Raw genomic sequence first — 27,311 nt, 5'->3', positions numbered from 1 at the left:
GAAGATCCCACATGCCGCGGAGCGGCTGGGCCCGTGAGCCGTGGCCGCTGAGCCTCCGCGTCTGGAGCCTGTGCTCCGCAACGGGAGAGGCCACAACAGTGAGAGGCCCGCGTGCCACAAAAAAAAAAAAAAAAAAAAAACTAGGGAAAAGCAAAGAAAATGCAAAGTCATCAGCTGCAGAGTCATCATCCTGGAGCAGAAGATCCAGAGTGGACCCAGAAATCTGAATGTTTAACAAGGTGATTTCAGTGCCCTCATTGCCCTGGACTCACAGTCCTGCAGTCTTTTCCCTGATCTGGGAGGTGGAACGGAGTGTAAATCCTAAATATTACATTTCTAAGGGGCTTCAGAGGTCATGTAATGTTCCCTCTCTTCCCTTGACTTTACAGATGAGGAATCGAGGCCGAGAGAGAAAAGGTGAATCTTTCAAGATCAGATCACTGGCTACTGGGAGAGCCAGGACTAGGGCCTCGGACTGCTGACAAGTCAAGCCAGCACCGAGGCCATGAGGCCCAGAGAGCTGGGGCGGGGACGATGGGAGGTGAAGCGTGGCAGCCCCACAGCCTTTGGGTCACGTAGCTGTAGGGCCACAGGACGCTCAGCAGGGACTGGGAGCCTTTCACACTGATTTATGAGGTGGCCCCCACTGCAACACTCCTGGGATTTGTTGCCATTTGTTACTTCCCCAAGGAAGGCTCCAAAATGATGATCACAGCACCTGGCCCCAGCCCACAGGCACACACGCGTGCACACACACATACACACACGGTCTCTCATTAATAACTCCCAGGCCATCTGGTACAACAGTCACCAGAGCTCCCAGGCCTGGGTGTCAGGTGCAGGGGGTATGACAAGAGGTGGCACAGGGCTGGACTCTTTCTGCCAGCAGGAGGAGAGTTTGTGCAATGCACTGAATTAGTTAGAGAAAACACAGATGCACTCATACCAAAATCTGGAGAAGTGTGGGACCTCCTTGGAGCTCAGCTCATTCAACATCGAAGATCTACAGCAGTTCTGCCCAACAGAACTTTCTGTGATGGTGGAAATGATATCGAAATGATACATGATATCTGCTCGGTCCAATCCTCTGGCTACTAGCCACAGGTGGCTATTGGCTATTGAACACTTGAGTGACTAATGAGACTCAGGAACTAATTTATTTTACTCTAATAAATATTAAAATGAGTTAAGATATTAGCTCATTTAAATCTCACAAGAGACCCGTGAGTAGGGACTTTTTCCCCATTTATGGAATGAGGAAGCTGAGGCACAGAGAGGTCAGGTAACTCGCCCAAGGTGCTCCAGTTAGTAACACAAGCGGTCTGGATCCAGAGTCTCTTCCAAAGCGCTACACTAAGCCACCTCCCTGCTGGCACGCTGCCTTCCCGACTCACCATCTGGAGCGCGCTGCAATATACACACATGCACGTGTACACGTACACAAGGTCTGGGCAAGCACCAGGCTAAGAGCAGAATCACAGCTCTGCTCTGGAGGGGGACGCTGATTTGATGGAAGAGAATCCCCCCGTGACCTTGGCAAGACTCTGGTCTAATCAGCCGTAGAATGTGGAGCCTTGATTCAGTGAAAGAGACATAGGTCCTTGAGTGATGAAGTGACCAGTCTGATGTGGGAAACACAATCCTTGCCCTGGAGCACCTCCCAGTCAGATGGAAGAGGCAGTGAAATTACAGGGGTCCGAGCTGGGGAGTGTCATGAAGCTGAAGGGAAGTGTCCTGTTGAACTATCCGCTCCCTGACTCTATTTCAGCTGCTCCTAAGAAAGTCTCTGGGTTCCTGGGAGCCCCCGGGATAAGCGCTTGCTTCCTAAGCCTCTCTGAAAGTGAAGGTTTAGAGAAAGTGTGGCAGTCTCAATGACCACTTCTCCCACACTCCAGGGGAGGGGAGGCCAGCTACAGCTAATTAGGAAAATGCATTAAGAACACGACTTACAAATGGACCCACGGTTCCCCACATCTCATTTGCATTGAGCTGTGGTTACCTTATTGATTATGTTAAGTTAGGAGATAGTCACACTGTCTGCAATGCAACAATTATCATCATCAAACCAATTAGTATCAAATGGGATGTGGTCCCCGTTGCTCCAGTTCTGCACTCGGCTATTTCCAACACTGTCAGCCTGGCCTTATGAAATAATTGTGTTTCTATTCAAACAGCGGCAATCAGCAAAAATCTTCCCAAGAGACCCACCTCTCTCTCCATGGCTCCGTGTCAGAATATCTTGTCACACAAGCACAAGCAAAATGATACAACTGGCATCTTTGGCAACACAAGCCTCAAGGGGGATGCTTTCAGGATATACTGCACCTGGCCTCAAGAATCCACGATTAACCAATTGCAGAGTTCACACACTAACCCCCCATCCACATGTGCACACGCTTAGCATCCACACCCTGCCACAGCTAGAATACACATACAGAACACGTCCCAACGCACACACAATACAAGCACACACACATATGTCTATGCACACACACCACAAGCTCACTCTCAAGCAAAGGCTCACAACAAATTCACAAATACTCATACCCACACACTGCCATACTTCCACACAAGCCTACACCAGCACATTCATGGACAGTCACACACACAATTGTTCACCCGACACACACAGCAAGTAAGCAGACACAGGATACAGATTCACACACACACACATACTCACAGTGACTTATCACAGCGTACTCACAATGACTTATCACAGTCACACACCAGCACGCACCTCACAACGCACTCATGGGGACACGCTACTTTTGGAGACGTTGCAGACGAAATCCAGGGGTCTGGCAGAAGGACTCCTAAGACCCCTTCTCATGGTTACGTAGGCACAGAAACCTTTTTCTGTGTCCTCACGGATGCATATGCCCCCAGGTCTGGCATATCTCCTCTCAAAGGTGTGGTCTGAAGCCTTGTTCAAGATCATTAATCAGCTTTGCTGTTCTGCCTCTCAGTGATCGGGGTCGGGGGTCGTGTAAGCGAGGGGAGGAGGACAGGAAACCAGAGGCTCTGAGTCTTCCTATGAAGAAGGAGCCTTTGGAGAGAAGCTTCACCGTGAAGTTTCTTCATTGCCTTGGTTCCTCTTCATTTGCTGATGCAGTTTTAACCTGGTCACCGTTTATGAAGCACATACCCTATGCCTGTCATGGGGTTATTCCTTCATTCATGCAATAAATATTTCCAAGCGCCTCCTATGAGCCGGTGCTCTTCTAAGCACTGGAGATTCCACAGTGAACAGAAACAGCTCCTGTTCTTATGACACTTATAGTCAAGAGGGACAGACAGACAGTAAAGTACTAAACCACTACATATGTAAAATGTCAAGGGCAGTGAATAAAATAGAGCAGACAAGGAGGACAGAGTTTGGGGTGCTGTTTTAGATAAGGGGTCAGAAAAGGCCTCCGTGATGACATCTGAGCAGAGATCTGTCGGCAGGAGGGGCAAGCCAGGTAAGTGTCTGGGAGGAGAGCATGACAGGAGGAGGGAACAGCCAGTGCAAAGGGCTGGCAGCTGGGGGACGGGTGGCACTCCTCAGAGCAGCAAAGCAGCCAGCGTCCACAGGAAGATGCATTGCCTGCTTCAGTGCCTTATCTCATTTAAGCCTCACAGCTCTGTAGGATGGCATTATTATCATCTCCCATTTACTGATGTGAAAAACTGAGGCTCAGAGAGGTGACGTGACAATGCCAAGTCACACAGCTCTGAAGATACTGAGCAGAGATACACACCCAGGTCTGCCCACCTCCAGGCTGCCACTAACTCCAGGCCCTCTCCTGCCCTCACACACCCATCTCTCCACCAGGCTGTGCCCAGCCTGTGAACACAGAATCATGCTCTACCTCACTCACCACAGTCATCAAAGTCACAACTGATCTATTAATTCATTGCGAGAGCTCTCGTTACACACATTATTACAGTGCGCGTGGTTATCGTCGTTAGCGGAGCTTACAACTACAAACACCATTAATAACTCAGAGCTCTTTCCATCACCGCTAATGGGCCCTTTCCAGGACCCCTCACACACGCACATGGAGCCAGGGAGGGACTCCAATGGTTTGCTAGGGAGCCTCCAAATCCTCTTCCGTTTGCCCCCAGCTACCTGCCGCTGCCCCCTTTAACCAGCCCAGGGAGCTGGCCCTGGCCCCCCTGTAGGCTCTGCTGACTGGAGTTGTTTTGATTCGCTTTCTTCTTTGAGCTTAAGAGGAAGAGAGGGCAAGCAGAACCCTGTAACATGCAGAGAACTGAACGTTGACCATGGCTAATCCACAATTCAAGTTCGGGTATTAGGCAAGAAGGAAGTCTCTTAAACAAAAGAGACAGCAGAGGTTCACAGACTTCACCAGAATCCTCTCCAAAAATAGTCTGCAAGAAACTTTAAAAATTAGAAAATATTTTTGTGTCTAGATCTACGAAGTCAGTGCTAGATGTAAACATTTTCTCATTTAATCTTCACAATAATCCTGTGAGAGAAGAATCATTATGCACATTTTACAGATGAAGAAGCTGTGGCTCAGAGATGCTAAACCACCAACCTGAGGTCACACAGTAAGTGGAAGAGCTGGAATCTGAACCCAAGTGGATCTAGCATCACAGGCCAGGGTCTTGCCTGAGTTGCCCAGATCAAGCAGGTACCAGAGGAACTGATGGGGGACATAGCATGTCCAGTCAACTGTCCTGCAGTAAGACACTCGTTCGGCTGTGCCCCTCTCCCTACAAGTGCCCGTGGCAGGGGGTGAAGGGAACTGAGAGGCGGCGGGAGCAGGAAGGGGGGATTGGGGGAGAACACAGGAAGGAGTTATAGGAGAGGAAAAAGGAATAAAGGGAACAAAGAATGAAGAGGCCTCTGCCCATGGACCCTGCCACACACATCCTCACCCCTACTCCATCCTTTGTACCTAATATGCATTCATCACACATGATCCTTAATCCATATTCCGATGTGTGGCAAGATTTAGACAGTCCAGTTCACAGGAGCTGAGGTCCACTGTGCCCCAGGTGCTGCACGTACATTACCTCATTTCAATCTTCACTCTCTCTGTGGAGGCTCAGGGCACAGAGTAAGAAGTAAGCAGCCACATGAGACTGTTGCCTTTTCCCTGAATCTCTGCACCTCTGCCTAAAATATTGCCCCTCCCAACTTCATTATCTGGCAAACTCCCATTCTTCCTTCAAGACTCAACTCAAACATCACGACCTCTATGAAGCCACCCGCGACTTCACAGGCAACATTAGTGGAAGAATACAGAAGTGCATGAAAAATTCATTTTCTCCCCCTCCCTGCCTTCCAAGTCATTTCCCCAAGGTCACAACAGATGGTGCACATCCTTCCAGATAATTTTCTAGGCCCATACAAACACAAAAAACATATGTGGGTCTTTTGTCTTTTTATTTCTTTCTAATTTATTTAATTTTAAAAAAGGGGGCTTCCCTGGTGGCGCAGTGGTTGAGAGTCCGCCTGCCGAGGCAGGGGACACGGGTTCGTGCCCCGGTCCGGGAAGATCCCACATGCCACGGAGCGGCTGGGCCCATGAGCCATGGCCGCTGAGCCTGCGCGTCCGGAGCCTGTGCTCCGCAACGGGAGAGGCCACAACAGTGAGAGGCCCGCATACCGCAAAAAAAAAAAAAAAAAAAAAAAGGGGATTCACATTACTCCAAACTTGCTTTTTTCACTTAATAGGTCATGGACAACTCTCCAGGTCAGGCATGCAGACGTTAACATCCCCTCCTCACTGCCTCTGAAACCATCCACAGCCTAACTCACTTCCCTCTTGATGGATGTTTTTTTTCATTGCTACAAATGCTGCTGTAATGCATGTCATATCCTTGTGTTCTGATGTTTTGATTTCCATAGGATGGATTCCCAAAAGAGGGATTTGTGAATTAGAGGGTGTTTGTATTTTAAATTTTAATTGCTACTGCTGATTTTGTTCCCTAACATTCATAAGCAATCCTCACTCCCATTGATGTGCGCAAGAGTCCTCTTCCCACACCACGGCCAGAACTGGATGTTATCTTTTTTATTCTTCTTTTTTTTTAATCTTTTTTATTCTTGCCAATGGATGGATGATAACGCTTACTTCATAAAATTGTTGTGAGGTTTAAATGAAAAATATAATAGCTGGGGCTTCCCTGGTGGCGCAGTGGCTGAGAGTCCGCCTGCCGATGCAGGGGACACGGCTTCGTGCCCTGGTCCGGGAGGATCCCACATGCCGTGGAGCGGCTGGGCCCGTGGGCCATGGCCGCGGGGCCTGCGCGTCCGGAGCCATTTAAATAAATTAATTAATTAATTAAATATATATATATATATATAAAAAATATCTGGCACATAATAAGTCCTTAATAAATGTGAGCCATTTATATAGCTCTGATTCATCCTACTATCATATATCTCAGGAAAGCCTAGAATACATGACCACCTCTAGGTTCAGGAGAATTTTTTTTTTTTTTAAGTAGACCTGGATTCCAATCCAGCCTTCCCTGACCAGCTATGTGGCTCTCAGCTAGTCATTTAACCTCTCAGAGCCTCAGTACTTCATCTGTAAAATGCGGACAATGAGTCCTGTGTGTTCTCCATCACAAGGAAGTAATAGAGCTCAAATGAATTCATGAAGGTAAAGTCACATTTGAGACCTCATGTAGGCATCGAGGGTTATGCTCTCAGCTCCACTGATGACCAGACATGACCTCTGGGTGATTCCCAAAAGACATTTCTTCCTTTTTTAAAAAAAAGATTTATTTTTTTTTATTTATTTATTTTGGCTGAGCTGGGTCTTAGTTAGGCATGCAGGATCTTTTAGTTGTGGACTTCTTAGTTGCGGCATGCGGGCTTCTCAGTTGCAGCATGCGGGCTTCTTAGTTGAGGCATGCATGCGGGATCTAGTTCCCCAACCAGGGATCAAACCCCAGCCCCCTGCATTGGCAGTGTGGAGTCTTACCCACTGGACCACCAGGGAAGTCCCCCAAAAGACATTTCTTAGGAGACCAGAGACCTTCACAGTCAGAGAAGAGGGAGGAGGTCTCCTGACCCTTGGTCCTCAACTCTTCAACCGGGAATTCATGCTTCACACATCCTTGAGGACAAGGCAGATACATAAATATAAGCATGGGGTCATCTTAAGGGCTGCTAGCCACAAATGTCACTAATCCAGGGGATCTTGTTAGAGGCCTGAAATTTCACCATTAGAGACTCATGCCTCCCTGCACCATTCCCTGGGGGAGCAGGTGGACTCCCAGGACTTCAAACATTGTTTACCAAACATTTCCTGAGCATGTGCTCTGTGCCCGGCACACACGGCACCTCGTGATCAACTCTACGCTTAACACCTATCAAAGGCCATCTCTCCATCTCTGACTCCTCTCCATGCTTCAGACCCACATTCCCATCTGTCTACTAGAAATCTCATCCTTAAGAGCCCGCAAGCACCTGAAACTCAGCGTATCCCAAAGTGAACTTATCAGCCTCCTCCCGAAACCTGCCCCTCCCTCCTCTGCTTCCCCAACTCCAGCCCTGGCCCCTTCATCCTCTGGAGGCCTTAACGCCAGAAGCCTCAGCATTCACTGCTGCAGGGAGTCCGGCTCCCTCACCACCTGCAACTCACCAGTTACAGCTTATAAATTCAGCCTCCTTCCTCCTCACCCCGGCCCCACCACAGGGTGTGGTGAGAGAGGCACATTTAAGGAGGCACTGTCAGATCCTTGCTAATGACAAACCCTGAAAGTGAGAGCTCCCTTAAATCTGGCTCCCTAGGAGCCCCGCCCTCTAAATTATATCAGCTCAGTTCATTTTTCACTGAGCTAAAGCAGTAGCCAATTACCTGGCCGCCCTGCCTCCCTCCTTTCCACCTCCAATGATCCTCTTCCCTGTGACCAGATTAATCTTCCCAAGTCCCAGCTTCAATCAAATCCCATCCTCCAGAACCTTTCAAGACTCACCATCACCTACTGAATGAAGTATCAAGACTTACATTCAACACAGGACAGGTCTGCCACCATGCAACCAACTTCTGTTTGAATCTCTGCTGCCAAAGGCTTCCAGCTCAGAGCTGACAACTGATTGGGCCACAAATGAGCACCTGACACAAGAGCAGCTCATCCACAGGCCACCTAATAGCCTATCACATGGCTTGACACAAAAAGCTCTACAAAGAGACTATGGTTATCAGCTGAGTCAATCAAATTTCTTCTCTCAGGAGTTTGGAACAGATGGGAAAAAAAAGAGAGAGAGAGAGAACTGCCTAACTGATAGCAAAGCAGAAAAAGCAGACACAAGGAGCTGAACCTGAATCATGGTTTGTTTGGGGTTTTTTAATAAATTTATTTATCTTATTTATTTTTGTCTGCATTGGGTCTTCATTGCTGTGCACGGGTTTTCTCTAGTTGCAGCGAGCGGAGGCTGTTCTTTGTTGCGGTACACAGGCTTCTCATTGCAGTGGCTTCTCTTGTTGCAGAGCATGGGCTCTAGGCATGCCGGCTTCAGTAGTTGTGGCACGTGGGCTCAGTAGTTGTGGCTCATGGGCTCAGTAGTTATGGCACACAGGCTTAGTTGCTCCGTGGAGTGTGGGATCTTCCCAGACCAGGGCTCAAACCCATGTCCCCTCCATTGGCAGGCAGATTCTTAACCACTGTGCCACCAGGGAAGCCCCTGAATCATGTTAATAGAGTTAATGAACTCCCTCCAGCTGTGGAGGTCCTGGAGCCACATTAAATCCAGTTCACCGAAGTTTCCCAGCCGTGTGGCAACTCCTGTTGGATTTCTAAAAGAGGGCCCTTATTATGCCACTAGGGTCTTGTGTGAGGGGAGGGAGTACAGGGGGAGGCCTGCCTTTCCTGACCTCACTGTCTGGCCCAGCCTGGCCTGGCACTGGGTCCCCATCCAGCTGGTGGGAAGGCTGGATCCCACCAGCTCGGGGCAGCAGCCAGCTGTCTAGCAAGAAATGTAAAGCCCAGCCCCTGCTGCGCAGCCCTGAGCTTGGCTGTGACACTCCCAGTCCCATGGGAAAGGGACATCTGACGCTTCTGTGCAGTTCCAAAAATCTGGAGACATCTCACACCCACAAATAATAATCATGATTTTCTGTAATTATTATTTGTGTATTTTGCATAATTGTCATAATTATTATCATCAGCTCATCAGCCTCCCATCCCAGCATGCTCTCCTCCTGTCCTCAGCCCTGAAATCTGATCACATGGGGCACACTTGCCTGCCTCTGACTTCCTCGTGAGAGCTGGTTCGTAGGGATTCCTCCAGGAGATAGGATGGGACACACCTGAGGGTTCTTCTGCCTTGCTTATCCTTCCAGAATATTTCTGGGCCTCGGTGCTGACTCTGTGCAAGGCCCGTGCTCAGCGCTGGGGCAGAAGACAAAGGGAAATGAGAGAAGCTTGCTCACCCACTCATTCTAGTAAGAGGAATAAGGCCTCCTTGCTCCCCTGCAGCCGGTAGTGAGCTGGAGCCGGCTGGTCCCAGCTCAGGAGTTCAGACTATCGGTATCCCGTCCCAGCTCCGCATTCCGATGTCTGTCATCCCCTGGGTGGCTTGAAACCAATCCTGCTGGAAGTATTTACATCACAGAAATTTGCAAAAGGGCCTTTTTTCCAGAGAGCTAGTTATTCAACGTGCATCAGTCTACCCTCAAACCCACCCTCCACATCACAGACAGGATGTTCTCTAAGGCTGAAATATAACAGTGTCACTCTCCCCCAACGGCTCCATGTTACCTACAGGTAAGGTCCAAACCCTTCAATGTAAGGCCTCCAGAGCCCTGCATGACCCAGTCCAGTCCGCCGCTCTGGCTTCCATCCTCTCCATCTCCCCATGGCCTTCCAGATGTCTCTGTGCCCTGGAGAGGTCCTCTCCAGACTCCACGCTCTCCGGCCTCCAGTCTCCAGCACACGCCATTCCCGCGTGAACCACCCTTCCTCCCTCAGTCTCGGCTTCAAGGTGGCATCTTTCTGGGAAGCCTTCACTGATTCTTGCTTCATGCCCCCCACTCTCATGGCAGCACATATTTTCATCATGTGTCTACCAGCAAGTGACCCCACTAAACTACTGACAGGAGTCAAGTCTGATTTGTTCATTCTTTTACCTTCAGCATCTGACACAGAGTCCAGCCATGTTGAACTCACTAGACTCAAACTGAATTGAATCCAATGGAATCAACACCACAGCCCGAGACAGGCTGAGGTCAGTGCCCTCACAGAGCACAGGTAGAATGCTCTGGTTGGTCAGAGAGAGCAGGACGCTTCTGATGGATACGTCAGACAGGTGTCCTGGACATGTCCCCAAGGAGAAGTCCCAGGCCACACATGAGCAGCAGGGCAGCATCCTTGCCTTCTTTCCAGTGGCGCTCCCTGCATCAGTGCTCCAGTCACTGTTACTCTGCCCCTCGGTAGGGAAGCCTCAGTAATGCCTCCTTTGTTCCCTATCTGCTCCTGCTTGGCCTACAGCTTCACACCGCTTTCAGTACAGGAAGCCCCACATACACACACACACACACACACACACACACACACACACACACACACACACACGCATCTCCAACTTGGCCCCAAAACTGGCTGAGGCTGAATTTCCCAGATCCCCGGAGGGAAAAATGGGAGCTCAAGGTGAGTTAGTAAAATCAGTGTGAAAGGTGGGAAATATGCTATTTCTTGCATACTTAAGTATGCAGCCCGATTCCTATATCATAGCTCACATTTACTGAGAACTGTCAGGGTGCAGAGGTCCATTAAATAATAATAAAAAAAAAAACTGAGTGTTTTAATGTGCTAGATGAAGGTCCATGCACCAGTGAAGATAGTCACCAAGCAGTACGCTGAAGGGGAAAATTCCGGGTTTTCTTTGCCAGAAAAAGGGGAGACAGCTGGTGGTGGTTCTGTTACTGAAGGATGAAAACGTACTCTCCTCTGAGGACCTACTCACAGGTCCAAAAAAATCTCCAGTTTGGTCCAGTAAGGAGCTGGCATGTATCATGTGGTGACAACAGCCTTCAGGTTTCTTTCTTTTTTTTTTTTTTATTGAAGTATAGTTAATTTACCATGTTGTGCTCATTTCTGCTGTACAGCAAAGTGATTCAGTTATACATATACACATTCTTTTTCATATTCTTTTCCAATATGGTTTATCCCAGGATACTGAATATAGTTCCCTGTGCTATACAGTAAGACCGACCTTGTTTATCCATTCTATATGTAATAATTTGCATCTGCTAATCCCAAACTCCCAGTCCATCCCTCCCCCACCCCACCCCTTGGCAACCACAAGTCTGTTCTCTATGTCTGTGAGTCTGTTTCTGTTTCGTAGATAAGTTCATTTGGGTCATATTTTAGATTCCACATGTGACTAATATTGTATGGTATTTGTCTTTCTCTTCCTGACTTACTTCATTTAGTATGATAATCTCTAGGTCCATCCATGTTGTTGCATTATTTCATTCTCTTTTATGAACAGCCTTCAGTTTTGATGCCTCCTAGGCAAGTGCTACTGAAAGTAGACATTTTCCTTGTGTGATGTTAACACTCACTACCCACTCGATATGTTCTAAGTACCTGGCCTCTTTCTTCAGGAGGGACAGTGGTAAGAGCTCAGGCTTGGGTGCCAGACCACCTGTATGCAATCCCCAGTTTAAGACCTTGAACGTGTCAATACCTCAGTTTCCTCTTCCATGAAATGGGAATTGCAGTACTTGACACACAGGGCTGTTATGATGATTAAATGCATTATTGTGGGTAGAGCCCTTGGAATAGTACTTGGTAGATAGAATCTTTTAAGAGTTGACTATTATTATTATTATCTCATTTAATCTTGTCATCAAGAGGGAGATACTACTCTTTTTTTATATTCTTCTCCATTATGGTTTATCACAAAATATTGAATATAGTTCCCTGTGCTATACAGTAGGACCTTGCTGTTTATCCATCCTATATATAATAGTTTGCATCTGCTAATCCCAAACTCCCAGTCCTTCCCTCCCCCACGCCCCCTCCCCTTTGGCAACCACACAACTGTTCTCTATGTCTGTGAGTCTGTTTCTGTTTTGTAGATAAGTTCATTTGTGCCACGTTTTAGATTTCACGTATAAGTGATATCATAATAACGGGAGATACTATTCTTTTTTTTTTTTTTTTTTTTTTTGCGGTATGTGGGCCTCTCACTGTTGTGGCCTCTCCGGTTGCAGAGCACAGGCTCCGGACGCGCAGGCTCAGCGGCCATGGCTCACGGGCCCAGCCGCTCCGCGGCATGTGGGATCTTCCCGGACTGGGGCACGAACCCGTGTCTCCTGCATCGGCAGGCGGACTGTCAACCACTGCACCACCAGGGAAGCCCAGAGAGATACTATTCTTATCTCTACTCTACAGATGAGGCACAATGACTCACTTGCCATCCTACCAACGCTGCTGCACCCCAGGGTCTAAGTGTCCTCAGTGTAGCACCGAGGCTCTGGGGAAATATAACACTGTTGTATTTCAGCCTTCAGAGGACATCCACTCTCATTGTGGCTGTCACTCAACAATGACTCCTACGGAGACACCACTGTCCTTGCCCCCAGGGCTCCTTCAGCTCCCCTACCAGCACCCTTAGCCAGGCTGGGAACCACACAGTGCCTGGGGACCCCACCTTCTCCAAGGTCCTTCCAGGAAACACACATGAGTCTCCTCCACCCGGGCAACCCAGACTTTCCTCACTCCCAGTAAATATTCTCTCTTTTAGTCGGGAGGAATTCCTCGCTCCCATTTTAATTTTCTCTCCCCTCTCCCACCCAGACACCCTGCTTAATCCCCTAGAGAGGCTCCAGCTTTAGGGAAACAAAACCCCAACAGAGAAGCGTCTTCCAGATGTCTCTTCCTTGCAAGTCTCAAAACACAACCCTCCCTAGAGGCAAGGAAGCTCAGGCCAGCTGCCTACCTAAATGGAGGAAAGAGAGAGAAAACGTTACTCTCTCTGATTGTCACCCCACTAGGGTACGGGTGGGCACTGGAGCCCTGCTCGGGGTGGGTCCCCCAGAAGTTGGAGTCTGGCCCAGGAGTATCCCTCAGGCAGCCCCAAAGGAAGCCACTGTCCAGTGGGGATACACAGCCCAGCTGACCATTACAATGCAGAGCAGGGAGCCTTAATGGAGCTTGTGAGCGAGCAGCCAGCAATTCTGCATAGAAAGGGCAGAGAAGGCTTCTAAGGGGCTTGGCTAGGCTGGGTACAGAGGAGGAGGCGCCGGCCCGGAGGGGTAAGAGGCCCAGCAGAGGGAAGAGCTCGAGGCTTGACCTCACACTGGTGTCCAAGAAAATGGTGCCAGAGGGAGCCTGGGGGGAGGGGTGGGCAGAGAGGCAGATGAGGGTCAGTTGTCAGCGGCCTGCGGCTTCGGGCTTGGCCTTCATAGTATAGGCATTGAGGGGTCACTGAAGGGTTTGAAGTAAGGAGGGATGTGCCCAGATTTGAGTTTTGGAGAAACATTTTGGCTGCAGCGTGGGGAATGAATGGGGGGGTGGGGGGATGTGGGCAGAGAGGCAGGGATGTCAGATGAGAAGCTATTGCAGTGGTTCAGATGGTGGAGGCCCAAACAGGGGCCCGGGGTGGGGGTGGGGAAGAAGATCCCACACAGGCAGGCTCGGGTCAGGGCAGAATTTCAACGCCAACTGCCACCAGCTGCCCCTCTTACCTAAAGGACTCCTCCCTTCAGGCCCACCCACAGGACCCTGTTGGCCCCCCAAGAGCAGTATGGTTGGGACAGCAACAAGATGGAACCTGAGGCTGGGGAGGGGCCTTGGGGAGGCCTGCCCAAGGTTGGGATAGCTCCAAAGCTAGGCTGGAAGGCTGAGACTTTGAACCTGTCTCCAAGAACCCCATTCACAGAATTGCATGCTCACACTATACACTACACAGCCACACACACCCAGGCACATCCTTTTCACCCAATCCAGCGGAAGGCACACACAACAAACACTCATAACTACACCCTGAGCAAACCATAATTCAAAAAGAGTCATGTACCAAAATGTTCATTGCAGCTCTATTTACAATAGGCAGGACATGGAAGCAACCTAAGTGTCCATCAACAGATGAATGGATAAAGAAGATGTGGCACATGTATACAATGGAATATTACTTAGCCATGAAAAGAAACAAAACTGAGTTATTTGTAGTGAGTTGGATGGACCTAGAGGCTGTCATACAGAGTGAAGTAAGTCAGAAAGAGAAAAACAAATACCGTATGCTAACACATATATATGGAATCTAAGAAAAAAAAAAAAGGTCATGAAGAACCTAGGGGCAAGACGGGAATAAAGACACAGACCTACTACAGAATGGACTTGAGGATATGGGGAGGGGGAAGGGTGAGCTGTGACAAAGTGAGAGAGTGGCATGGACATATATACCGTACCAAACATAAAATAGATAGCTAGTGGGAAGCAGCCGCATAGCACAGGGAGATCAGCTCGGTGCTTTGTGACCACCTAGAGGGGTGGGATAGGGAGGGTGGGAGGGAGGGAGACGCAAGAGGGAGGAGATATGGGAACATATGTATATGTATAGCTGATTCACTTTGTTATAAAGCAGAAACTAACACACCTTTGTAAAGCAATTATACTCCAATAAAGATGTTAAAAAAACAAAAACACTCATAACGCCTGCGTCACCATCACCATCCCTCCTCCCACACATGACCACCACCCACACAAACTCATTCTTCACTACATGCAGACATCATATGTTCAGTTCATTACACACCCCACCCAGACCCACACGTCACACGCCAGCCACACAAAACACAGTGGACACTTCATGCATACAAACGTCAGATAGACCACTAACACACACACATCCAGTCCACACCACCCACCCAGAGCTGAGTGAGGCCACGGCGGCGCTGAAGTCCCATCCAGCCTCGACCCCCAAAGCTGTGCGTCCACAGGACTGAGGTGGCCTGAATGAGGTACCTTTTTCTAATTCACTACGAAGAAGTATTTATTCAGGTTAAACATGGCCTTGCAGAGCTGGCTGAAATTCTCAAACCAAATAATGCCCGATAGAGTCCCGTCTATGGGAACAAACTTCGTAACCACATCTATGTAAGTAATCTCCACCCTCAGAGTGAGAGATAACGCACCTCTGATTATAAATGACAGAAAAACTGATATCAAAAGCAACTCTAAGTATATTAAGATGTCTGCGATGCTCGGCGCAGGCGATAAATCTTGTTTTTACTATAAGCAGATCACCGTTTTTACTAACAGAATATCACTTTCACCCCCTCCACTAAATAAATGTTGAACAAATACATAAAGAATATTGATATAAAGTGTGTCAATTTAATCAACAGCCTGGGAGCCCTCGGGACCCCATCTGGCCCTGAGTAGCTCCTTCCCACCTACGGCCTTTCCAAGATGCTGGCAGGGAGGGGCAGTGGGCCTGGCACATGCCGCGTGGGCTCTGAGCAGCTTCTCCCAGTGAGGCTGGCTGCCCACCTGGAGGCCGACTAAAGACACTGCCTGGAGGGGCTGTGGGTTTTCTAAACCCACACCTGACTCTGTCCACACAGAACTCGCCTGTGTGTGGTCTTTGGGGAGGCTGCACGATCAGATGGGAAGGAGAGAGAGAAAGAGGAAAAATACCTTCAAAAGCAGAGCTTCAAATCCATCATCAGTTCCCAAGGACCCAAGACCACGAGGCAGCCCTGAGACAGCCTCACATGAGACACCAGGACGCAGAGACAAATGTGTATGTGCAAAGACACGCATGTACTCAGAGAGACACCTGCAGACACAGAGAAGGCTCACAGAGACGAGCAGCGAGCCACACTCGTCTGTACTGACACATACATGTAGCACAAAGGCAAGAGCATGCATGTCCGTGCAGGCAGAACAGGCCCAGAGGTACCTATACCTGCCCAGAGGAGAGATCTCCACACGTGCAGGTACCCACCACCTTCACACAGAATGTGCCCGCGCACACACAGGGTTGCTTATATGTGTTCGTGGACACACATGCTACAGCCCACTCTGAATGCCTCACCCTGGGGCAGGTGGGAACAGGTACCTCTTGTAGTGCGCCCTGCTCACCACCTTCTCTCAGCCTCGAGATGGCAGGAGACAACTCCTGTGACATCGTGGTCACACATCGTGTAACTCCTTTACATAGTGCAATGTATAGGATGCAGATCTACCCCCAGGAGGGCAAAGACGGCCCTGACATTTGTCCATTCACTCTCAAATCCCTGCAACCAGGTAGTTCAGTGTGCACTAGGACCATCAGGGGAGATTTTTTCATTGCTGGCCCTGGGCCCCGGCCCCGGAGACTCTGACTCAATTGATCTGGGGAGGGCACCAGGCAATGGGTATGTTTTTAACACTGCCCAGGTGATTCTAGTGTGCTTCCAGGGTTGAAATTACTGGAGCATCTGATCCGGCCTCTGGGGTCCTACCGGCATCCTCGTCATCCGGCAGGACTGCCCTGAGGGTGTGAAGGTTTCCCTACCCCTGCCCTTCAGCTCACCTAGGAAGGCCTTGATACCCTGTGTCTGACCCCCCACCCTCCCAGAGACCCTTTCCGAAGTGCCAGTGGTGCAGAGCTGAGCCGTGGTGGCCAGAGCCGTGGTGGCCGGACGCACTCATCCACGCACTGTGGCTGCCCCCTGCTGGAAAGAGCCGGCCGAGCCCAGTTGTCTCTGTGACCTGCTTCTCCCCACCAGGGCTGATCCAGGCTGAGATATGGGGGCAGCCAGGAGCGCACAGTCCTGAAAAGAAGTCCCCAGATCCTCAGCTCTGTGCCCTCCTGCTAAGGCCCAGCCCCCTCTCTGGTCTCAGCCGTCTTGGGCCTGGGTGATCACAGAGGTCCTATCCTAGGTTCATCCACTAGTGGTAGCCAGAAATGCCCATGACCTGGGCCAGCCAGGGTGGCTGGGGCTACAGAAATGAATGAGAAAGGGGACCAAGTGAGTAGGCGTCCCATCCATCCTCCAACCATTGACCCAGCCACCTCCTTCAAGCTGACTGTGTCTTTGTATACTCTACATACACCCCTCACCAGTCCTCCCACTGCCTTTAGGATAAAGCCCAGCCTCCTGACACAGCTGACCCGGCCCCTCACAGGCTGTTCCTGATGCCCAGTCTCCATAGAAATCCTTCCACCCTGGGCCACCTGGAAAACTCTTCCTCACACTTCCATGTAACGTTTCTGCCACCCCCTCCAGGAAGCCTTCCCTGACCTCCTTGCTCCACCACTCCCCACTCCCATTAGATGCTTCCTCCTCTTTTTTCTGAACATTATATTACCTGCCTTTTATAATAATCTGTTTACATGTCTGCCTCTCCCTACCAGACTGGGGGTCCCCAAGGGCAGGGACCAGGGGCTTGGGGTCAATAAAAATTTGTAGAATGAATGAAGCTTTCTCCAACCTGTCCAGTCCATAGCGAGCTCTCCGCAGTCTAGCTCCACCACACAGATGGGCTGAGCCCCTCACTCAGAGGCACAATCCCTAGGACAAGGAAGAAAAGAAAAATAACACAAACACAAACAAAATACTAAGTGCCAGATGTATATTCAGTTCCAAGTGCTCACAGGTGTTAATTCATTTAACCCTCACGTTATCCCCATTTTATAGATGGGAAAACTAAGACACAGAGAGGTTAAGTAACTTGTCCAAACAAACAGCTGGGCCGTCCAGAGCCGGGATTTCCAGAAGCCACACTGTTCACCACACTCCCTCTCAAGGGAAGAGAATGTAGGTGGAGAAGTCGTGTCCACTCTGGCCCAGGCCTGCCCCCTGGGCCTCCTGTGAGATGCTGGGGGAAGGGGTCTTCCCAGGAGAGGCCAGGCCCAGATTCCCTCTCCAGCCGGCCGTTCTAGGGCTGCGGCTTCTTTCACTTTCTTCTTAATTTTTCTGACAAGCACAGATGTCACTGCAGCTGACAACCAGCCTGTTGGTGTGAGCGGGAAGGCGGACCCAGCCTCTCATTTGTCTCGTAAGAAAATGAAACTGGACAAGAAGGAAACTGAGCTTTGGGACACCTGAGGCTCAGGCGTGGTGGCAGGAACGGGAGGGCCCCCAACAGGTGGGGAAGGGGGTACAGGGACGAGATGGGAGTTCTGAGATCCCCGAAGACCCTCGGGGCCAGCCCCTGCTTCGAATTCTTCCTTCCTTCCTCCCGTCCTTCCATCCAGACTTGGTGAACAACTACCATGCTGGGTCTCTGCTGGCTCCTGGGAACACAAGCACCAAGTGATCACTATCGTTCTCAAGGGGAACCAGCAGGGACAGACCACCAAGTCCTGGCATGGGAAGTGCTTTGATGAGGCAGGGCTCTGAGGCCCAGCTGCCAGGGTTCCCATCAGCCTCCCACTTCCCAACAATGTGAATTGCACAAGGCCCTTAAATTCCACATCTGTAAAATGGGGTGCGAACGGCACGAGCTTCGTTGGGTGCCACAAGGATTAAACAAGTTCACACATGCAATTCATCTTGAACAGTGCCTATCCCCCAGCAAGCCCTTTCCCCCGACACATCTAGCACCGCTCGCCAGACCCCAGGAGCCTCTATGCTCCTCTGTTGTTCCTCACACCCCCTCGCAAACCAGAAGTGCCCCCCAGAACCCAAACCACTATCCCTCCTTTTACAAGGCCCTTTTTACCATCCACAGCAGATATTTGCATGTACCACGCATAATGTGCTCCCCTGTGAGCTCACAGCTTCTCTGCCTGAGCCCGCCAGAGGAGGGTCCTGGTGATTCTGAGACCCTGGTCTTGGAAGAGGGTGAGAGTTCTGCTTAGGCTGAAACGGCTCCCTGCCCTAAACCAGGTATGTCCACCTCACCAGTGGCTCAGGCCTGGGGTGGTGAGTGGCACCCCTGGCTGCAGAAAGCTGGCTTCTCATGTGGACAGTTCTTCCTGACAGCTGGCCTCAGGCCCTCTAGCTGCAGTGCCAAGGGTCATGTTCCGGCAGAAGGAGATCTGTAGAAGACATTCTCCTTGACTCCGCCCCAGCCCTGCAGCCCAGAGTCCCAGGGAGCAAAGTAACAAGTCCGAGGATTTGGGGCACATCTCTGGCCTTAGCAGGTCCCTCAAAGGTACAACACATCGGTGAATCTGGTGTGGTGAGTGTGTCTGGTGTTGGTCTTTTTCAGAGTGTTTCTGTGTGTGCATGACTCTGTGTGTGTGTGTGTGCGTGTGTGTGTGTGTACCTGTACATATCTGGGGGGCGGCAGGCAGTAACTGTGTGTTTGTATCTCTGTACTGTGTATCGGAGCTCACGTGTCTGTGCAAAACTGCCTCCAGGTACCTGCATGAGTTCGTCTATGTGTCCCTGGACATTGTCCTGGGCTAATCCCTTTGTTATTGTCTCCAATACCAGCACTGCTCTCACCCACTGATACTCTGTGCTCTGTGCTTTACCGACATGTTTTTATTTATTCCTCATAGAAAAAGCTTCCTGACTCCCACCCTTTCCCAAGTCACATGCACAGGGATCCCAAAGGCTAGGTCAGGCCCAAATTCCATGGTGTGATCTTTGAGGCCCCTCACAATCTAACCCACAGCGATTTCTCTAGCTGTATCTCCCTCCCTCCCCTCTTCTCAGCCTGGAATCCTCTCTCCCCTCACATCCAGGAAACTACTACTCACCTTGCAAGACCCAGAAAACATTGTTTCCTCTTGGAAGTCCTTCCTGATGGCCCTGCCACCTCCTCCAGGAAGTCTTCCCTGACTTTCCAAGAGTCGGCACCTTTAGCCTGAGTGCCGTTCCTCTGATTCCCCCTGGATGGTCATTACTTCTTCCACGTCCAACTCTCCATCTGACCGGGAGCTTGATTCCCCACTGAATCTCCAGCCTGGCACACAGTAGGTGGCTCAGGAAATGTTGGCAGAGCGTGTGATGCTTGGCTGGCTAGGAGTAAGGGAAGCAGGCTGGTGGCCCAGCTTCCACTCCCTGAGGCTTGGCCAGCTCCGCTCAAGGATGCAGCTCTGCTCTCTCCCGAGAGGAGAGGATCTGTGAAGGTCAAGGTGTTTGGTCCAAAGCAGGCTGTGTGAAGCTGCCCATCTGGGCGCACCATAGGAAAGAGCCCAGAGCAGCACAGACCTCTGCTTGTGACGCAACTCTCTGCCTTCCCCAGAACAGCTGCGCCCCCAGACCCAAGGCCCATCCCTGAGACCAGCTGAGGCCACCGTCCACCCCACCCCCAACCCAGCAGTCAATGCATCAGAATCAAAGAGGCCTCCCTCCCAAAGGGGTGGTGCAGAGGGAGGAGGAGCGAAGGGAGGTGGGCCAAAGAGGGAATAAAAGGCCAAAGGCGTAGAAGGGAAGGGAGGGAAAGCAGGGAGGGAAGAGAAAGCGGGGCCGACCATTTGCTTCTCTTTGTCTTTGCAGGCTGATGCTTCCCCCTCTTGACAATTGCACAGCCCCCAGCCCCTCCTAATTACCATGATTAGCACTGAGCAAGCTGCCATATTTTATGACTCTCCAAAACAAAAAAATAATTAAAGCAATTACTGTCATTAACATGCTGCCCTCTTCACCACCTTCTCTGAGAGTGTGCAGGAACAGGCCCCAGGGAGTCAGGATTGGGTGCCTTCCCCTCCCCATTTTGTACCCCACCACCACCACCACCTGCCACCTCCAGAAGCACCGGCCTAGACAGCTCCAGCTGCCAGCAAGCCTGGGAGGCCTCAAGGAAGGGCCTCAGTGGAACCCCTGCAGGCTCCCTGCACATCCGGAAAAGCCAGAGCCTGGCCTCTGGGAAACCACAGAGAGGGTGTCACCCCGGGCGGGGAGCCCACCAGGCCCAGTCACCCCAAGACCTGGCCTTGTCCCTCTGCAACTCCTCAGTGCCAGGCCCCCCAGCCCCACAGGCAGGACTCCCCCAAGCCCTGTTCTCTCTGGTTCCCCAATCTCCCATCACAGCTCAGCCCAATGCTCCACCACTCCCCAGCTGAGTGACCTGGTCATCCAAATCTTGGAGGTTTCTATTTCCTTGTCTGTAAAATGGGCTGTCTTAGTCAGCTTGGGCTGCTATAACAAAATACCACAGACTAGGTGAATTAAACAACAGACACTTATTTCTCACAGTCCTGGAGGCTGCAAGTCCAAGATCAAGGTGCCGACAGATTCAGTTCCCGATGAGAGCCCTCTTCCTGGCTTGCCAACGGCCGCCTTCTCACTGTGTGGTCACATGGCTTTCCTTGGTTCATGATCAAGGGGTTGGAGGCGAAAGAGAAAGGAAGCAAACTCTCTTATGTCTCTTCTTGTAAGGGCACGAATCCTATCATGGGGGCCCACCCTTATGTCCTCACCTAAACCTAATTACCTCCCAAAGGCCTCATTCCAAATACCACCACATTGGGGTTTAGAGCTGCAACATATGAATTTGGGGTGAGGAAGACACAATTCATAGCATGAGCTTTGAAATGTCTGTGGAACAATCCCTTCCTCATGAATGCCTTTGAATAATGAGTGAAACAATCAACAGGGAGCACCTTGAGTCAAGCCCAGCACATAGTAGGTCCTCAATCACCAGTGGTTGTCTTCAGTGCTGCCCTGAAGCAGAGGACGACTGGGGTAGATAGAGCAGGAGGATTTGCTGAGGAGGTTGAGGAGAGGGCCAGGCTCCAGACTGTGATGATTTTGTAAACCATGATGCCTGTGACCCGGGATCATTGCCATGGCCTCCTAACTGGTCTGCCTGCTTCTGTCCCTGCCCTTTACCCTTCAATTCATTCTCAACACATAAGCCACAGTGAAACTTTTAAAACGTTAAGTCAGAGAGCACAGAGGAGTGAAAATGCTCTGTGTGATCCTATAAGGATGGATACACATCATTATATGTTTGTCCAAACCCATAGAATATGCAACATCAAGAGTGAACCTGGATTTCCCTGGTGGCGCAGTAGTTAAGAATCTGCCTGCCAATGCAGGGGACAAGGGTTCGATCCCTGGTCCAGGAAGATCTCCGTGTTGCGGAGCAACTAAGCCCGTGTGCCACAACATATGAAACCGCACTCTGGAGCCCTCGAGACACAACTACTGAGCCCACACGCCGCAACTACTGAAGCCCACGCACCTAGAGCCCATTCTCCACAGCAAAAGAAGCCACCGCAATGTGAAGCCCATGCACCACAATGAAGAGTAGACCCTGCTCGCCGCAACTAGAGAAAGCCCGCACACAGCAATGAAGACCCAACGCAGCCAAAAATAAATAAATAAATGATTTTTTAAAAAAAGAGTGAACCTTAATGTAAACTGTGGTCTCTGGGTGATAATAGCATGTCACTGTAGGCTCATCGATTGTAACAAATGTCCCACTCTTTGGGGGGACGTTGATAATAAGGGACGCCTGCCTGTGTGGGGGCCGGAAATATATGAGAAATCTCTGTACCTTCCTCTCAATTTTGCTGTGAACCTAAAACTGCTCCAAAAAATAAAGTCTTTAAATTGCAAAAGTAATAAATACTTAAGTTGAAAAAAAAAACAAACCACAAGTCAGATCAAGTCACTTCTCTGCTCAGAATCCTGCAGTGGATCCCCGTCTCACTCAGGGTAAAAACCAAAGTCCTTATGATGGTCCCTAAAGGCTTTGCTCTCCTGCTCCCATCCCCCTCACTCACTCTGACTTCAAACGTATCCCAAATACTCCTGCCATAGGACTGGCCCATCTACCTGGAACTCTTCCTCCAGGGACAGCTCACCTCCTTCAAGACTTGATTCAAGGTCTTCCCAGTGATGCAGCTCTCACTCAACACCCCACCACACACTCCCAATCCCCTTATCCTGTTTTATTCTTTCATCTTCCCATGGTGCTTAACACCTTTTAACATGCTTTGTAATTTACTGTTTACTGCGGTCATTGTTTATTGTCTAGCCCCAGAAGGGCAGGGATCATTGTGTATTTTGTTCTGATGTTTTCCGAGGACCTAGCTCAATGCCTGGCACATAGTAGGCACTCAGTAAATATTTGTCTAATTTAATAGAGGAACTGTAATCTTAGCCAAGGAGTGTTGTTTCCTCTGGCAGATCTAGTGGCGCCCATGGAAGGATCTGAAACAACAGAGACATCAGCGTAGCAACAGGCAAGCGATGTCCTTCAGACTGTGCAGGACAAGTCTTCAACAGCGACACCATGTGGCAGGAACAAGCAACAGAAGCAAGGGCCCTTCTTGTTTCTTCTAGGAATGGTCCTGGAAGCAGAAATGACCTCATTTTGACGGCATCAGCCACAGAGATTCCTGGGCAATTGAAACTCAGGGAGAGAATCTCAATCAGACTTTCTTCTAATATCCAGTGACACTCAGCAATTATTTAAAAACTAAAAGTTTCCACTTTACTTCTATTAGGATGACTATTATATAAATCAACAACAAAATAAGTGTTGGCAAGCAGGTGGAGAAATTGAAACCCTTGTGCATTGCTGGTGGAAAGGTAAAATGGTGCAGCTACTGTGGAAAACAGTGCGGTAGTTCCTCAAAAAATTAAGCATGGAATTATGATATGATCCAGCAATCCCTTCTCTAGGAATGTACCCAAAGAATTGAAAGCAGGGATTTAAACAGATATTTGTGCACCCACGTGCACAGCAGCATTATTCACAATAGCCAAAAGGTAGAAATAACCCAAGTGTCCACTGATGGATGAAAGAATAAGCAAAATATAGTATAAACATACAATGAAATATTAATAAGCCTTAAAAAGGAATGAAGAGCGCAGAGCCGTTTTGTCGTTAGTCGGAGGAGCTTCTTCCATTAGCTCAGCAGCTACGGCTCTTTACTGGGCAGCAGGAACTGCGCGGCGGTCGGAGAAGCGGTGTAAGACTTCGGCATTGGGTGAAAGAAAATGGCCCGAACCAAGCAGACTGCTCGTCAAGTCCACGGGTGGCAAAGCGCCCCGCAAACAGCTGGCCACTAAAGCGGCCGAGAAAACGCCCCCGCCCCCCCCCCCCCCCCCCACCGGCGGGATGAAAAAACCTCATCGCTACAGGGCCGGGACCATTGCTCTTGGAGAAATCCGTCGTTACCAGAAATCCACCAAGCTTCTGATCCGGAAGCTGCCTTTCCAGAGGTTGGTGAGGGAGATCGCCCAGGATTTCAAAACCGACTTGAGGTTCCAGAGTGCCGCCATCGGTGCGCTTCAGGAGGCTAGTGAAGCGTACCTGGTGGGTTTATTTGAAGATACTAATCTGTGTGCTATCCACACAAAGAGAGTCACCATCATGCCCAGAGACATCCAGTTGGCTCGCCGGCTACGGGGAGAGAGAGCTTAAGTGAAGGAAGTTTTTATGGTGTTTTGTAGTAAATTATGTAAAATACTTTGGTTTACTTTGTGACTTCTTCTGTAAGAAATTGTTTATAATATGCCGCATTTGTACTTAAGTCATTCCATCCTTCACTCAGGATGAATGCGAAAAGTGACTGACTGTTCACAGACCTCAGTGACGTGAGCACGTTGCTCAGGAGTGACAAGTTGCTAATATGCAGAAGGGATGGGTGATATTTCTTGCTTCTCATGATGCATGTTTCTGTATGTTAATGACTTGTTGGGTAGCTGTTAAGGTACTAAAATTGATAACTGTGTACAGAGTCCTTTTGCAATAAAACTGGTTATGACTTGATCCAAGTGTTTAACGATTGGGGCTGTTAAGTCTGACCATACATCACTGTGATAGAATGTGGGCTTTTTCAAGGGTGAAGATACAAGTCTTAACCACAGTGTAACTTACAGTTTCCTTAAAAAAAAAAAAAGAAAAAAAAGTAAACCTGGCAGCTATAGAATACACTATGTACATTTATAATAGCTATTTTATATATGGTAGTGTCAACATTTTTAAATTAAATGTTTTACATTCACATGTGGTGGGTAGTCTTGTCATTAAGGTGTGTGTGATAGGGAGTCCGGTTGGTTTTCTCCTAATTAGACTGCACTTGTTTTTCATACGTAGTAAAATGCTTTGCACATTATACCTTGCATAAGTCCTCATTCTACCACATGTTAACTAATCCTCTAGCTGATAATGCAGACACTAACGGGGGGGATTTATTTATAAGGGCTCTAGAATACAATACAAGTTATTCACACCAGCATCATCTATTACTAATATAGTAGTTAGTGCAGCTTTTCTTTGTGTTGTGGTTGGTCTCATAACTAGGTTGAGTTTTTCTCTACCAAGAGGGAACAATACCGAACTTCTTTTCCTTGTGGAGTTTGTATTATAATAACCCTTAGGGTAAACTTGCTGTAGGGGAGGGACACACAGCTTCAGCTCATGGAACCTCTGCCAGTTAAAATGGTGTCATCTGGTATAAGGTCCTGGGAAAAATCACTTCATCGAGATGGCTTGCCAACTGGTTTTAAAATTTATCATTCTATTGAAGTTTTTAATCAATTATGTACGTTGACTAAACTTACAAATACACTTGTTTATCCAAAAACAAAGGAATGAAGTCCTGATATATTACTACAATAGGGATAAACCTTAAAATTATGCTAAGTGAAAGAAACCAGTCACAAAAAGACAAATACAGTATGGTTCCTCTTATATAAGGTATCTAGAGTATTTGAATTGAGAGAGACAGAAAGTAGAATGGTCATCGCCAGGAAGTAGGAGGAAGGGGTAATGGGGATCTGGTGTTTAACAGGTACAGAGTTTCAGTTTGGGATGATGAAAAAGTACAGATGGCTGTACAACAATGTGAATATACTTAATGCCACTGACCTGTACACTTTAAAAATATTGAAATGGTAATTTTTATGTTATGTAAATATGTATGTATATTTTACCACAATAAAAAATTTAGTTAAAAAAACAAAGCAGGAAAAAGCCTCCAGAAAATAAAAAGGTTAGTGTAACTCTGAGTCCAAGGAGAGGTACTTCAAAACATGGCACAGGGGCTTCCCTGGTGGCGCAGTGGTTAAGCATCCGCCTGCCAATGCAGGGGACACGGGTTCGAGCCCTGGTCTGGGAAGATCCCACATGCCACAGAGCCACTAAACCTGTGCGCCGAAACGATTGAGCCTGTGCTCTAGAGCCCGTGAGCCACAGCTACTGAGCTCACGAGCCACAACTACTGAAGCCTGTGTGCCTAGAGCCCGTGCTCCGCAACAAGAGAAGCCACTGCAATAAGAAGCCCACGCACCGCAACGAAGAGTAGCCCCCGCTCGCTGCAACTAGAGAAAGCCCGCGCTCAGCAACGAAGACCCAATGCAGGCAAAAAAAAAAAAAAAAAATGGCACAGGGGTGGGTACAACCCATCTTCCCATCCCCACGTGGAGCCCACCAAGCCACTGGCACCAACTGACGCTTCTCTTACTTGCCCCACGTCACCTTAGTGAAAGTTGGGCTCACATTTCTTTTCGGGGTCCATCTATAACGACTCTGAGCCCCCAAAACTCAAATTCCCATTGCACATTCCTCTAGGAGATTCCTTTCCCCCAGTCCTATTCAAAACTTGGAAATCGGCAAAAAGATGGCTGTGAGTTCTCTCCCCATCCTGTGACTTGGCCGACAAGTCCACCTAGAGTCAGGTGACCCTCTAGGGCCTGCAGCTTTGTTTGACGTTCTAATTACTATTGATCAGGGCCCATGCTCTGTAAAGTTAGATGTTCACTTGTAGAAAACTGATAAGGTGCAAGTGATTTCCATCCACAGGAGAAAATAACCCCAAAGGTTAGGGTTTTATTGCCTTATAGGATATTAACCAATTTTGTAACCAATTTAGTCATCATATTCCATCATTGTTTTTCATACGAGTTTCTCATATCCTCCTTTGAATCAGATTTGCTCAACCCTCATTGAGTTAAATAAAATTTTTTTAACATCTTTATTGGAGTATAATTGCTTTACAATGGTGTGTTAGTTTCTGCTGTATAACAAAGTGAATCAGTTATACATATACATATGTTCCCATATGTCTTCCTCCCTGCGTCTCCCTCCCTCCCACCCTCCCTATCCCACCCCTCCAGGCTGTCACAAAGCACCGAGCCAATATCCCTGTGCCATGCGGCTGCTTCCCACTAGCTATCTACCTTACTACGTTTGTTAGTGTGTATATGTCCATGACTCTCTCTCGCCCTGTCACAGCTCACCCTTCCCCCTCCCCATATCCTCAAGTCCGTTCTCCAGTAGGTCTGTGTCTTTATTCCTGTCTTACCCCTAGGTTCTTCATGACATTTTTTTTTCTTAAATTCCATATATATGTGTTAGCATACGGTATTTGTCTTTTTCTTTCTGACTTACTTCACTCTGTATGACAGACTCTAGGTCTATACACCTCATTACAAATAGCTCAATTTCGTTTCTTTTTATGGCTGAGTAATATTCCATTGTATATA

General features: G+C 49.0%; 1 pseudogene; it reads left to right on the top strand.

Annotated features, from left to right (window-relative positions):
* Positions 1 to 23,804: 23,804 nt before the first annotated feature.
* LOC113621813 (histone H3.3-like) lies at positions 23,805 to 24,289 on the top strand (annotated as a pseudogene).
* The last annotated feature ends 3,022 nt before the right edge of the window (positions 24,290 to 27,311 follow it).

This window comes from Aethalodelphis obliquidens, unplaced genomic scaffold (genome assembly GCF_003676395.1).
Source record: "Aethalodelphis obliquidens isolate GAN/ISIS:26980383/991018 unplaced genomic scaffold, ASM367639v1 scaffold9, whole genome shotgun sequence".
NCBI lineage: Eukaryota > Metazoa > Chordata > Mammalia > Artiodactyla > Delphinidae > Aethalodelphis > Aethalodelphis obliquidens.
The sequence above is the reverse complement of the archived record's forward strand: the minus strand, read 5'-3'. Positions and strand labels throughout refer to the sequence as shown.